The sequence below is a fragment of the Lygodium microphyllum genome, chromosome 15 (assembly GCF_053477565.2).
Source record: "Lygodium microphyllum isolate KBCC chromosome 15, Lygodium_microphyllum_v1.1.10, whole genome shotgun sequence".
NCBI lineage: Eukaryota > Viridiplantae > Streptophyta > Polypodiopsida > Schizaeales > Lygodiaceae > Lygodium > Lygodium microphyllum.
The window spans coordinates 56,042,955-56,058,329 of record NC_141149.1 but is presented as its reverse complement, the minus strand read 5'-3'; positions in this window follow the sequence as shown (position 1 = coordinate 56,058,329).

The window sequence follows — 15,375 nt, the reverse complement described above, 5'->3', positions numbered from 1 at the left end:
TTGTGGTGATTTCCAAAATCTAAACCAACATGCTGTTCAACTGGCTCATTATCCCCATTTACAAATTCAACACGATGAGACACACTCTCGCAAACCACTCCACTAAGATTTCCCCCATGTTGGCACTTAGACATTGAAACATTATTAACATGTGACTCGAAAGTCACATGATTAAGACCATTGCAACCACCCACTGATGGCAAAGCATTCGTCAAATCCACACCAAACTGTCGCAGGGCTTGAAATCCCCTAATGGTTCTATCCGGTGATAGCAAAACATTAGCCACATCTATATCAAACTGTGGTTGGCCACATCTATACCAAACTGTGGTTGGCCTAGTTCACGATGACCACTTAGAATCTCCTCATGGAACGTCAAGTTTTCAATGTCTCTTTTAATGGATCTACCATGATCTAAAATCCCTTTCCGAGCCTTGAGTCTAGCAACTTGTCATCGCTCATACCTTGTGGAAGTAAGCATGTCCCTACGAACACGCAACACATAGTCTCTGCTAGTTGCTCGATGCGAACACCCCATATTGATCAGTTGGCCACAAAACCTATTATCAACGTATAGACACATTTAATATTTAAATATCTAAATATTAAGATTAAATATCAAGACACAAAACCACTGCAACCCAGTCAATGTATCTGTCTACAAAGATGCTGTGCTCGCCCATTAGAGAGAGAGAGAGAGAGAGAGAGAGAGAGAGAGAGAGAGAGAGAGAGAGAGAGAGAGAGAGAGCCTGGTTCCTGAGATAGAAGTAACCTTGGTAATAAACACATGCACAATTAATCCATTTCAATTAATTAACAAAAGAAAGTAAACATGCAACCGCAGAAACGACTATCAATACACTTTATCAAAGGCATGGTTTGATTTCTAAACTAAATGTATTGCATACATTCGATGTACACAATATATCAAAGTTAAAAATACCAACCATCATTGGACTATTAAATCTGCTCCATGTAAATATCAAGAAAGAGACATCACGTCATACACACTCAATACATTTTACTCAAATACGCTTTGTTATATCAAAAGTGTTACACATCTTAGCACTTTCCACGTAGGCTTTACAAAAAAGAAGCAAATATTATCATAAAAAGTGCTAGCCCATGCACTTTAAAATATGCAAGACAATATGAACCTATAAGTTCCAACCTAAGCAATTCTTGCATTATACAAAGACATCCTTCCGCAACACATACACATAGTCTCCTTAGATGCGACCATTCATCTGACGGCTCAATTGTTGCAACAAAGCATTAAACCTACTAACATTCATTTGAAACTGCAAGAACGGCAACTGACAACCCCTTTGGCAGATCACAGGTTCGTGGTCATCTCCAAGCCCCCAAACCGAAGCCCACATATCGTTCACCAGTAGATTCATTAATCTGCTTGTCTCATAAATATTTGCTAAAAGTGCTCTTACTTCACCACCCAGATCAGTCGACACTTGCTGGAGAACACCCTGTGTGTGCTTTGTCTCGCACACAACACTATACAGACCTTTAGCCTGTTCATGTAACTCCATTGAGTACATGGCAAGCGCACTATCAACACGCGTACATAAACTCGTCTGCATTTCCATCAACTCATTCATATTGGCCTCAAGTTTTTTAAAGTCTGAAGCACCCGAAGTAGCCCTTGTGTTTCTTCGAATCTTTGCAGCTCTTGTACATTTAGCAACATGCATCTCTTGTCCCCTTGCCACCTCTTTCATTTTTCGCACATTCATTCTATTAGAGCCCATACGTTGGCTGCAATGAAACATATAAACAATCATCTCTAAAAATATAAACAGTAGCACTTTGATGCAATCACAATTAACAAAACTATCTTCCATACCCATGCGAATAGCTCCAAGCTGGCAAGCGTCGAAGAGATGATGTCATTGCCATTTTTTTAAATTCAACTTAATCCACTACATTCAATGGAGTCGAAAGCACTACGTCGGGAATATCTCCTATGGCTTCGCTTTGTTCCATGGCTACACCAAACCTTAAAGAGAACATAAGAGTTGCACAACAAATAAATCTCAGAGATATTTGCACACCAAACGTCAAGACATAAGTGATAGATACATTCACAACCACAAAACCTAAATGCACGAAACAATATATGTACACTATGCATGAGTGCTATCATGCACACATGGCACTCACCAAGTACCAGCCACGGATTGCCTAAAGGCCCCGCGAATGGATCTTCATTCATGTGCATCCGCACAATCTTCTTGAGAGTAAAGAACACATGGCACTCACCAAGTACTAGCCACGGATTGCCTAAAGGCCCCGCGAATGGATCTTCATTCATGTACATCCACAAAATCTTCTTGAGAGTAAAGAACATGTCCTATACATGAAGGTATTCTAAGTCTCGAAATACTTATTGGTGCCAATCCCACAGGACACACAATAACTTACCAACTCACATTCACAACCACAAACCCTAAATGCGCGAAAGAATACATGTACACTACACATGAGTGCTATCATGCACGCATGGCACTCACCAAGTTCCAACCACGCATAGCCTAAAGGCCCTGCCAATGGGTATTCATTCATGTACATCTGCACTATCTTGAGAGAAAATAACATGTCCTATACAGTAAGATGTCCCCAGTCTTGAAATACTTATTGGTGTCAATCCCATAGGACACACAATAACTTACCAACTCACCTTCGCAACCACAAACCCTAAATGCATGAAAGAATATATGTATGCTACACATGAGTGCTATCATGCACACATGACGCTCACCAAGTACCAACCACGCATTGCCTAAAGGCCATGCCATGTCGATCTTCATTCACGTACATCAGCACAATCTTGAGAGAAAAGAACATCTCCTATATAGAAAGGTGTCCCCAATCTTGAAATACTTATCGGTGTCAATCCCATAGGACACACAATAGCTTACCAACTCACATTCGCAACCACAAACCCTAAATGCATGAAAGAACACATAAGCCACCTAAGTATGAGAGAGAGAGAGAGAGAGAGAGAGAGAGAGAGAGAGAGAGAGAGAGAGAGAGAGAGAGAGAGAGAGAGAGAGGGGAGGGAGGCAAACTATACAAAACGTCCCAACATATCAAAGTTGCAATCATTCTATGTATCTAATCCAATCTAAGTTACAAAAGTACATTAGCAAAATTTCTTGGTAATCGAGAGAGAAACATAGAGAAACAGAGAGAAAGAGGGACTATTAAAATGGTTTAAAAGTAGTTTTATAATTTACAAGACACATACGATGTGTTTCAAAATGAAGATTTTCATCAAACAATTCGTTTAAGAAGTCTTGCAGGAATTACATATACCAAGCAAACCATGACAAAGAAGCACTGGTTAACATTGCCAAAAACCTATTGTGGACCATTATTCAAAGATGCAACGTTCTCTAGTGCATATCAAGGGCAATGATCTCCAGTGCCAGAAGATGAGCCTACACGGCTATTCATCTGCGTTAACATTGCTGAAATCTATTCAGATAAACTTTCAAAGAAGTAAGTTGCACATCAAGAGCAATGTTCTCCGGTGCAACTAAGCTCTCGTTCTTGTGTGCAATCAGCTCACATACTCCATCCTCTATACGACCTGCACTATCAAGAATATCTTTCAACTTCTCTTCTTGATCGTTCGAAGATCCAGCATGCGGCCACCAATTTTTTTGGATATGTTTATAAATGTCACCTATATAACCCTTGATTTTTTCTAACTCGCCCTGTATCATTACTGCATCAGCAAGGTGCCCTTTATATTTCTCGTCTAACATTCTCTCAATCCTCTGTAGACGGTCACCAATGTTCTCAGAAATTGAAATCGAAGCTTTTTGACGCCGAAATAGTGTCTTCACTTCTTTTCAATCCCATCTAATCGATGAATAAACCTTAAGGAACCAACGAAACTATCATGCCTTGCAACATGCTTAAGTGCACGACAAACGGCCTTTTTCCTTGTGGCCTCCTTTATTTTGCATGCATTTATTTGCACGTTAGAAGTACACTGGATAATATCTTCTACAGACATATTCTTGTTTGCTGTAGAAGCCTCCATACTGGACAAAAAGCACGCATTAGCCTTGAAGGATATATAAAATATTCTCGAAATTTAAAAACAACAAAAACTCCCATGTCTAATACTGCCAAAGTTCAACTAACCCTCTCTCTCTGCTTCTCCCTCTCCCTCTCTGTACACCTAACCAACCAACCAATGGACTAACTAACCAACCTCTAAACTAAAGTAACCTACCAACTAAACTAACAAAACCAAGTAAGGTAAGCAACTAATCTAAGGTAAAACCTATTTAACTCACTTACTATATTTAACTAACTTACTATTTAAACCAATAAATAAATCAAAACAAATTTACAACCGGAGAGAGAGAGAGAGAGAGAGAGAGAGAGAGAGAGAGAGAGAGAGAGAGAGAGATCATTGAAGTAAAACAAGCTAACCCTAAACTATATTTAAAGTAATTAACACAAATAACCAATCAATCTAACTAAACTATTCGATAGATAATAAACAAAAATAATTTAAACAAACTAATCTAATAAGCTAACGGATCTAACCAAACTAACCCTAAACTATATCTAAAGTAACTAACACACAATCTAAAGTAACTACTAACTACTAACTATCCAAATTAACTAACTAAATAAACTAACTAAACTAAACAAACAACCAAAACTAACTAAACTAACTAAACTAATCTCTCTCTCTCTCTCTCTCTCTCTCTCTCTCTAAACTATATCTAAAGTAACTACTACCTTACTAACCCTAAACTATAACTACCAAACTAAACTAACTAAAGTAAACCAACAAAACTAACAACCTATTTAACTAACTAACTTACTATTTAAACCAATAAATACATAAATACATTAAAACAAATATAAAACCTAAGAGAGAGAATGAGAGAAACACAATCTAAAGTAACAAAAAAACAAAAAACAAACTAACCCTAAACTAACACACAATCTTCTAAAGTAACTAAGCAACCAATCTAAGGTAAAACCTACTAACTAACTAACCCATAACACATATATAAACTAAAATAAAAAAACAAACCAACCCTAAACTATATCTAAAGTAACTAACACACAATGTAAAGTAACTACTAACTAAATAACTAAATCCATATATAACACACAAAAATAATTTAAACTAACTTATCTAATCAACTAACTGAATAAACTAACTAAACTAAATAACTAACTAAATAACTAAATAAAATAAACTAAATAACTAAACTAAATAAACAACTAAAACTAAATAACTAACTAACCACAAATCTAACCAAACTAAATAACAACCTATTTAACTAACTAACTTATTTAAACCAATAAATACATCAAAATAAATTTACAACCTGAGAGAGAGAGAGAGAGAGAGAGAGAGAGAGAGAGAGAGAGATCACCGACCTGATATACCAATCCTCACAAACAAACTGCATAAAATAAACCAAAATACCAATAAATTAAACCTCTCTCTCTCTCTCTCTCTCTCTCTCTCTCTCTCTCTCTCTCTCTCTCTCCCCTTTCTCTCTCTCTCTCTCTCTCAAGTAACTAACACATATATAAACTAAAACAAAAAAGCAAACTAACCCTAAACTATATCTAAAGTAACTACTAACTTACTATTTAACTTATCTAATCAACTAACTAAATAAAATAACCGAAACTAACTAAATAACTAATTAAATAAACTAACTAAACAACCAAAACTAACCAAATAACTAAATAAAATACCACAAGAGAACCATTCTTGGATACTCCAAGGCTCACCTTGACATATTTGAAGTCCAAGACAATGTGGACTTTTGAATGGCTAAACATAAATATGACTACCAAACTAAACTAACTAAAGTAAGCCAACAAAACTAACAACCTACAAATAACTATATAAACTAAATAACTAACTAAATAAACTAACTAAACTAAATAAACAACAAACTAACTAAACTAACTAACCACAAACTAACTAAACTAATCTCTCTCTCTCTCTCTCTAACCCTACCTTACTAACCCTAAACTATATCTAAAGTAACTAACACACTATCTAAAGTAACTACTAACTTACTAATCAACTAATTAAATAAACTAACTAACAAAATAAAATGACCAACTAAACAACCAAAACTAACTAAATAACTATATAAAATAACTAAATAAACTAACTAAACTAACTAACCACAAACAACCAAAACTAAACTCTCTCTCTCTCTCTCTCTCTAAACTATATCTAAAGTAACTACTACCTTACTAACCCTAAACTATAACTACCAAACTAAACTAACTAAAGTAAACCAACAAAACTAACAACCTATTTAACTAACTAACTTACTATTTAAACCAATAAATACATAGATACATCAAAACAAATATAAAACCTGAGAGAGAGAGAATGAGAGAGACACAATCTAAAGTAACAAAAAAACAAAAAACAACTAACCCTAAACTAACACACAATCTTCTAAAGGAACTAAGCAACTAATCTAAGGTAAAACCTACTAACTAACTAACCCATAACACATATATAAACTAAAACAAAAAAAATACCAACCCTAAACTATATCTAAAGTAACTAACACACAATGTAAAGTAACTACTAACTAAATAACTAAATCCATATATAAAATAAACTAAATAAACTAAATAACTAAACTAAATAAACAACCAAAACCAAATAACTAACTAACCACAAATCTAACCAAACTAACTAACAACCTATTTAACTAACTAACTTACTATTTAAACCAGTAAATACATCAAAACAAACTTACAACCTGAGAGAGAGAGAGAGAGAGAGAGAGAGAGAGAGAGAGAGAGAGAGAGAGAGAGAGAGAGAGAGAGAGAGAGAGAGAGAGAGAGAGAGAGAGAGAGAGAGAGAGAGAGAGAGAGAGAGACTCCAAGGCTCACCTTGACATATTTGAAATCCAAGACAATGTAGACTTTTGAATGGCTAAAGATAAGTATGACTATACAATTGCACTAATTTTGATTATGTTAATAGTGTATCAAATAGAAGATTTATGTATTGTTTTCTCTTCTCACTTAGGTTTGGTGATAGTACCAAAAGAACCTAAACTACAACTATGTTATATTGGGATTTAACATCTTCCAAACTCTTAGTTCACCAAAGATAGATCATTCTCCATGCAAAATTGAATAATCTAGTGCTCTAGCTACACTCTACCAAGAATTGCAAAGAGTATAAAAGGCCCAAGAAGGCATGTATAATGGAATTACACTCTCATGATAGCCTACGGTAGCTCCTTGGAAGCTTCAAGCCACCAACCTCTCTCTTTAATCACAGGTAGTACTATCAATAAGAAAAAGGCAGAAAACAATAGAAGAAGGGAATCTCTCTCTCTCTCTGACGACTGGCCGTCAGAGAGAGAGAGAGAGTAGTGGCCTCTTGGACCTCCGACGTGGACCCCACCCTCGCCCAGATGACCCCACCACCATCCGCGCAAGCTCCTGCACCGCCTAGCTAACTTAGCCTCCGAGCTGGAGAACTACGCCACCTTCTTCGGTGCCGACTGCGTGACGTCGCACGCCAATGCGCCATAGTACTGCCATAGTACTCTCTCTCTCTCTCTCCGACGACTGGCATAGTACTGCCATAGTACTCTCTCTCTCTCTCTCTCTCTCTCTGATGACTGGCCCTCAGAGAGAGAGAGAGTACACCGCTTTTCGCCAAACACTCAATGTTAGAGAGAGAGAGAGAGTACTCCAAACTCGCAATGTACTCCAAACCCTCTCTCTCTCTCTTTGACGGCTAATCGTCAGAGAGAGAGAGAGAGAGAACGCGCGTTCTCTCTCTCTCTCTCTCTCTAACGATTGGCCGTCACAAAGAAAGAGAGAGTATAAGATTAGGCGACCAGGAAGTTACCCCACGGGATATACTCTCTCTCTCTCTCTCTCTCTCTGATGGCCAGGATGAAGCGTGGAGGACTGACCAGTAATGGAGAGAGAGAGATATGACGGGCAGTGGAGAGGACATGACCAGCAGTGGGGAGAGAGAGAGAGAGAGAGAGAGAGAGAGAGAGAGAGAGAGAGAGAGGACTCACCTGTTGCCTGTTGCCTGCTCCTGCTACCTGTTGGCTTGCCTCCTTCTGTCCCGTGAGAGTGAGAGTGAGAGTGAGAGTGAGAGTGAGAGGAGAAGAGAAGAGAAAAGAAGGTGGTGGAAGGAGACCACATTTCCTTCTGCCCCCAATCATGTGACATAAATGGTCACTTTGGTTTGGTTTGGGAGCTAGGTTCGGAAACACTGTGGTGGTTCGACACTTTCCCGAACCTGTAGCTCAAATAATAATGTAGTATAGATGTAGAGCCTTTTCCATCCCCTTATCTTACTAGTTTTTGAGGGTGGAGTCAAAGTTTACGAAGAAGAAACATGCCCTAATGCCACCAAAATTCGAAGGTTCATCTACAAAAACAAGTCTCAAACATGTAGGTTTCATGGTGCTCTAATTATAATATCATTTTATTGCTACCAAAATCATATGTTGTTTATTTATTTGACTTGTTACATGTGTGCACACATGTAACACTAGATGTATTGTACCAAGTCGATAGGCATGGAATTAATGTGTTGTGTTTCTAATGTGCAAATTATTAGTAGCTAGAGTAATGCAAATGCTACAATTTCTTGTATTTATCTATGGAGCATATTTAGTGTGCATGATTTACTATTTTGGGTGATACTATTGTGCATATTTACTATGGCCTAAGACAAGATGATTATTTTTGTAAAATTAGATTTGTTATTTAGGCCTTCACAAAGATGGTGGGACAAAGATAACTTGTAAGTGCAAGGAAAGTAGAAGGCCAAAAAGGATCCTTTTAATGATTTTTGAGCAAAAAAAGTTAAGAAATACAAATCTACAATTATGATGAGGGAAGATTGTATTCATTCTCTTATCGTGCACTCATGTCTATATTTCTCTCTTGCTCTCAAGTTATCTCTCAATTTGGTGGTTAATTTTCATCAATGTGAAGGGAATAACATCGGTATCAAAATATGAGGTTATTGGATAGCCATTGTAATAAAGGTTATTGGATTCGACGTTCACGATCAAATAATCAGGGACTTCAACACCCTAATGCAAATAACAATCACAACATAAAAAGATCTTTCAATTCCTTTAAACCTACCACTCTTTTAGCTTCACAACTATCCAAATTTCAATCAAAAAATAGCATTTAACAAAAGCCTACCAAATCTAAAGAAAAATCACAAGCAACCAACCTTAATACTCAACATACAAAATCTAAGTCTACTTGCTATCAGTGTTGTAAGACTAGACATATCTAAGCTAACAGACATGTAAAGCTAGCACCTAACCATAATACCACAATTGAACTCCACAACATTGAAGAGCTATTGTACTAAGCACATGATTGGACTAACAACTCTCCACAATGATGGATATCCAACAAAGGCAAATACTCATCACGTATGCAGATTTCTTTACATGCTTTACTTCACGCAAAAGGTTTTCTTAAAGACAGAAATTACTATATTGCATGATGACGGTGGTTCACATGACTTCATCATAGAGAAGTTGATTAAGAAATTGCAACTAGAAACTACTTCTTCACTCTACAAAAATAAATTTCCATTCCAAGGCATTAGATACAATGATACAAGAGAAATAGAGGTTTTAGAAATCACTATGTGTTTATTTAAAGAAAAATAAAACTTTTTAATTGCATTGTTATTTTAGATAGGCCTTTTAGACATTAATGCAATCTATTTATTGATTACCAAACACATCATCACTTTTGACTTTCGACATCAAACTATCTTCTTAACTAATGATCTAAAAGAAAAATTGTTACTAACTAAACCCAATGTATAACAAGGCTTGATCTACAGTGAATAAACCATGAAAAGCAAGATACATTGAAAGGTAAACATCCACTTGAGTTCTAGAAATGCAAAACTTGAGTTATGTAATCTAAAAAGCATGGAAAGCACTGCAAAAGAACATGGCTAAATTGATCAAAAGGGCTATAAATGTGTTAAAGATTGATTTTGTGGATAATGGATATTCATACTGAGAGTCGAAGGACTAAAGTGTTTTTTTGAGATCTTGTGTGCCTTTAGCCCAGAAAAGTTTGCCCAACAAAGCTAAATTTGAAGATAAGTTTACATGTATTCATAACTATGTTGTAGGTGATATCTTGGAGTTGTTTTACTGCTATAAGGATGTCCTTCTCACAGAGAATTGTGAAAAAATTGGGATTGAAATACATTCGGATGGTCTATTGCACTTTTGGAGCATGCTTGGCAGAGTTTATAGTCTTTTATTAGTGTGTATTGCCATAGCACAGGTAACCGACATGAAGATACGCCAGTAATTCTACAACTAGACTGCACCTATGTAGTCCATCCTTGGTGATGACACATTCACTATGCCACCTCTTCCTTTCTTAGTGAGTTCACATTTAGTGATTGCATGTACATACGTTGTGTACTTTTGTGGGAGCTTTCGCTCAACTGCCAAGACCCACGGACCGCTTATTGATTCAAGCGTTCCAAGCCGAGCACTAATGGCTACCTCTCACATAGCCGACGCGCAATGCATACCTTACGGGTGTAGTAAGCTTACCTTGATGTCGTTCGAGTTACCTCCTCTCCCGCACACTCCGGTAGCTCCACGATCCAAGTGCAAGCTTCAAGCAAGCTCTATCCTCAAGCTTCGCGCTCCAAGCTCCATTGCCGCGAGCAAGACAAGAGAAGAGAAGAGAAAAGAAGAAGAGAGGAGAAGATGGAGAGCTTCTCCTCCTCGGTCCCTCACCCTCACACACTCACTCCCTCACACTCTCACACTCCCTCTCTCAAGCACAAGCTCAAGCAAGCAAGAAGAAGAAGAAGAAGAAGAAGAAGAGGAGAGCTACTTTTGGCCACACACAAGAATGAGCTTCTCATTCACTTTTCAACTTTATATACAAAACCCTAAATCCCTTTTGGGCGGTCATCCCCTTTTTCCCTTTTTTACATGGCCGGCCGTAGCCTAGGCCCTTTTTCCCATTGTCCTTCTATCTTCCTAGCTTCCTTTCCACCGCCCGTCTACATTTACAATTTGCACGGGTGAGAGCCCGGCGCTCCTTGAATTAAACCATGATGCGCTTGCGCTCTTTTACAAAAGTTTTGACTTGCGCTTTTCCTTGTGCGCCTTTCTTCCTTATTTAGGACTCTTCTCCTTGTGCGTCTTTGTCTTCCGTTTCTCTTTGCCTTGGCCTTTATCTTTGTCTTCTGCTTTAGCTTTTCTGGATTTTCCACCTTCGTTCGTTTAAGGGTTAATATTACCCCCCTCCTAGATGAGTGCCAGTCCCATGGCACTCACCGTCGTAGGTAGCAGGCTATAGCATGCACCGAAGACGTGGGTGACAAGGACGCTTGTGGTTTCCGTGGAGGAGTGTTGGTGGTGGTGTGGAAGAAGGTCCTGGGGGCCTGTTGGTGGCCAAGGTGGCTGGTGGAAGGTTGTTGGAGTTGGTGGTAGGGCTATTCTGTGTGGGGATTGCATTGATGGCCAGCACAAGTGTTGGTTTGTTGGGGATTCTGCACATGACGATTCTTTGCGGGCTTGTCGAATGGTAAGGGATAAGCATTCAGAGTTAGGTATTGATGAAGAGCGAACGACACTTTCGTTGGAGTCTTCAACACCTGCAATTGAAAACCTCTCATGTGGTCTCTTCCTAAGGGTAGTGCTAGTCTTCTCTATTGTGCACAAGACATAGTGCAATTAGTTTGGGAGACAGGTCGAACTCTAAGCAAGCTGAGAGTATTGTCATGCACTTGAGGACCCAAACTGTGTATATACTTCGGTGCAGGTATTATGTGAGTGCTTGTGCATACTTAGATATTACTTAGTTAGAAGACTGTCGGCATGGTTCCTTGTATAGCAATGGGTCAGTGAAGCAAGGGGCTAAGTTGATGGAAAATTTTGTCGATGAAGATGGGGAGTACACTTGAAGATTGCTTGAGACATCATTATGGTCTTGTCAAGGCCATGTAGCATAATTGAGCTCCTTGATGTCTAGCTCTTGGTAGCTAGTGACTACTTGTTGTGCTTGAAAAATATGGTGTACTTTTCCGTTGTCTTCCACGCCTTGCTTACCAATGTTGATTGTAATGGCATTGAGATGGAGTGCAAAAGAAATGGCAAGTGGTTCAGGGTGACAGGTCTAACCATTGGCGAGACAAGCTCCCCAGGTGTGTCCTGCCCTTGATGTACCCTGAACAATTGTGGGTGATGCTAAAGGGCTAGGGGACTAGGGACGGAGCCAGTCGAACAAGGTCACCGGACGTACCTAATTTGAGGACCCCTAGGTGCTGTGCTGTGATCGTGGGTACTTCTTATCTTTTCATTCGTTTCTTTTTCTTTTCTTTTCTTTTCTTCTTTTTCTTCTTTTCCCCTTTTTTTTTTTTTGGGAACTTACCTGAGTACAACTATTACAATATGTTGAGGCTATCAGCCTTCCAATGGGTTGGAAAATGTCAAGCTTCGAAGGTTCCGGAAAATTGATATTATAGTGATGATTGTGCCCTAGCCTCTTGTTAGAGAAGCTGTTGTCGAGATGGGGAGATACACTTGAGATATTGCAAACCTCCTTGTGACACCCGCGATGTTGGTACGATTGAGGTAACGACTGCCGTGAGCCGACTATAGAGCTTGACCCAGAAAGGGAGCGTGGCCCATGAATGTGCTTTGGGCCATGCGATGTGGGCGGTTGGGAAGGGTGATTCATGCTTTCGGCAGCGTGGCTTTGCCGCGGCTCCTTGTGGGATCGATGGTCTTGCGGTGATCGGGCATTGAACACTTTCGCCCAAAGACCTGTCTCATCCTGTATTCACTTGTCGCTTCATGAGAGTACAATCTATAATGAACCAGTGCAATGCAAGGAGACATCACTTATCTGAATTCTATGGTGTTAACTTAGACATTTATCACCTGCGCTTGATTAGCTTGTTCTTTTGCTAAACACGTGAAATATATTAAATGCAGATATGAAAAGTTCGTACAATTCGGGAACATGTCAACACTTAACCATTTAAAGACAAGAAGTCATGGCCAGGTAGCATTTGATAAGTCCTTTATACAGCACGGGGCTACTCTATTTGTATGAGGCGGGGCGAGTCTAGGTGGCCAGGTGATTGGGGCGCTGCTAGTGTGGGGCTCCCGTGGGGTTGGGCAGGGAATATGTCGGTCGGGACATGAACGGTGTAATCCCGGCCCGCTACCGTCTCCAGAATATCTTTAAATAATTCATTAAATTCTTCTCTTTCTAGAGGTGCCCCTTCTGCCTTTGAGCATCTGGGGCCCAAGCGGGAGCTGGGAGTGCGTACCACTAGTGCTGCCACCTGTTGCGCGTTTCGAGTCTTGACTTTCTTGACTCGAGGATTCTTTGGCCTTCGCCCTGGGCAATGTCGCTTAGGGCCTCGCTTCTTGGCATACCTCTTGATGGTGGGCACATAGCACTCTGGTGGAGGGGCGCGTGCCACATGCTCCCGCCTTCTGCGAAGAGCGTCTTTGCATGCTAAATCTCCATGATCCTCCATGCGTTCCACCGCAAAAGGAAACCTGCAAGATGCAATCCAAGGGTTTAGACCTTGATACAGGATACAACTATTTGCATGGAAGGGATTTTAGTGTGGTTCATGAAGAGCATATGACAAGAAGGGGAGGGGTGAGGCATGCGGTGTTTGTTGTAGAGGAATGGCCCCCATGATGATGTTCGGTTTGCCGCCAGCCATTAGCCGATATTGGCTTATGCTAAGTTGTGTGGACTGGTTATCATGGAGTGGGATAGGGCACATCCTCGGAAGGGTAGACCAAAACGGAAAGAAGGTGTATAGAAAGGGACTGCACCCTGTCTACAACCTCAGTATTGTTGGTCAAAGCCTCCTATGGCGGTAATGTGGGTTGCATGCCCTTCACTTGGAGGTGGGGCTGGTCACACGGTTTTTGAATGTGTGATGAGATGAGGACTTGAGGAGCTTAGTTTATCTGACCCCACTTTTTTCGCTACGCTTGACTATCATTGCTTGTGTGTTGACATTATTTATACACGGTGACACAAAAAGCAGTGTTTATTTATATACATATTTATAAATCCATGTCACTTCACGAGGATAAGAACCAAGTGTAGAACTTGGGGTTGTACCGGAGCGTGGCACACGCATCTAGTATTCGTGGCAGCTGACTTAATACTGATAGATATTTTGCCACGTCGAGTAGCATGGATCCTTGACCGAGTCTACTGGCAATATGTAACTCCTCCTCAGTGAGAACCTTATCAATCAAAGGGCCCTGTAGTCTAGTCCCAGCTAAGTCCATACCCCGAATGTCAGTGAGCACTCGAAGGGAAGTTGGTGCCACGTAGGTTGGGTCTCTTTGAGACCGCCATTTGGCCAATCGCTCTTCAAAGACTGTCATGATCTGAGCCCCTACTTCGGCCATTACAACGCGGCTTTCGCACCAACGCTGCTCAAATTGACTCTGGCCTGCTGACAGTCACTTTAGTAGCTCTATGTCTACGAGATTCGGTCGGTAGAGCACTTCATTGAACGTGATGGTTAAGTGCAGTTCGTCGGCCTCCTCGTCAGGGATGAGTCGCATATGTTCATGCAGGAGCCTGTCGTAGTGCCTGTTAAGATGTTTTTGTTCTTCCCATGATAGAGGAAAGGTCAAGTAATCTCCAAGCTGCTCCTTGGGGATCGTGCCCATGTCCGCGAGGACGTAGACACACGCGACCACTTTGAGCTTAGCCTCCAACTCAGTTAAGCATTCTGCAAAACTTCTATGTTCAACGAGGGCTTGCTCGGTTGCTATCTCATGCAAAGTTCTAAGAGTCTCCTTAGGCTTTAGCATGGCTGGGGGCTCAGGCCTAGATGAGCAGGACTGGTCAACTCTAGGATTTCTTATGCTCTTGGGGTTCTCACGTTTCTCCTGAGGTTTTGCTGCTATTTTGTCATGGTTCTTCTCGGATGTGACTGGTATAGATTTGTCACCCTGTTGTGACAGCGTTGTATCCACTCTTGATTGATCAATGTGAGTTCTATTATCAGTGGATAGAGTGTTGCAAGCAACTGTTGATGGCAACTGTTGCTTTGGTTTGTCAGAGCACACAGGTGTGTCTGAGGTTTCACCGCTATTAGGAGAGGCATTAGTGGGTTCATTGGTGGGTGGACTCGATGCTTTATTCATATGCTCTCCAGCGCCCTTCGTCTCAATGTTCTTGGGCCCCCACAACCACCTGCATCTGTTGCTGTTTTATATGCTTTCTCCTCTTTTTCTTGGTCAATGAAGGTGCCTCTCTCAATGACTCAGGACCCTGGGCTATATC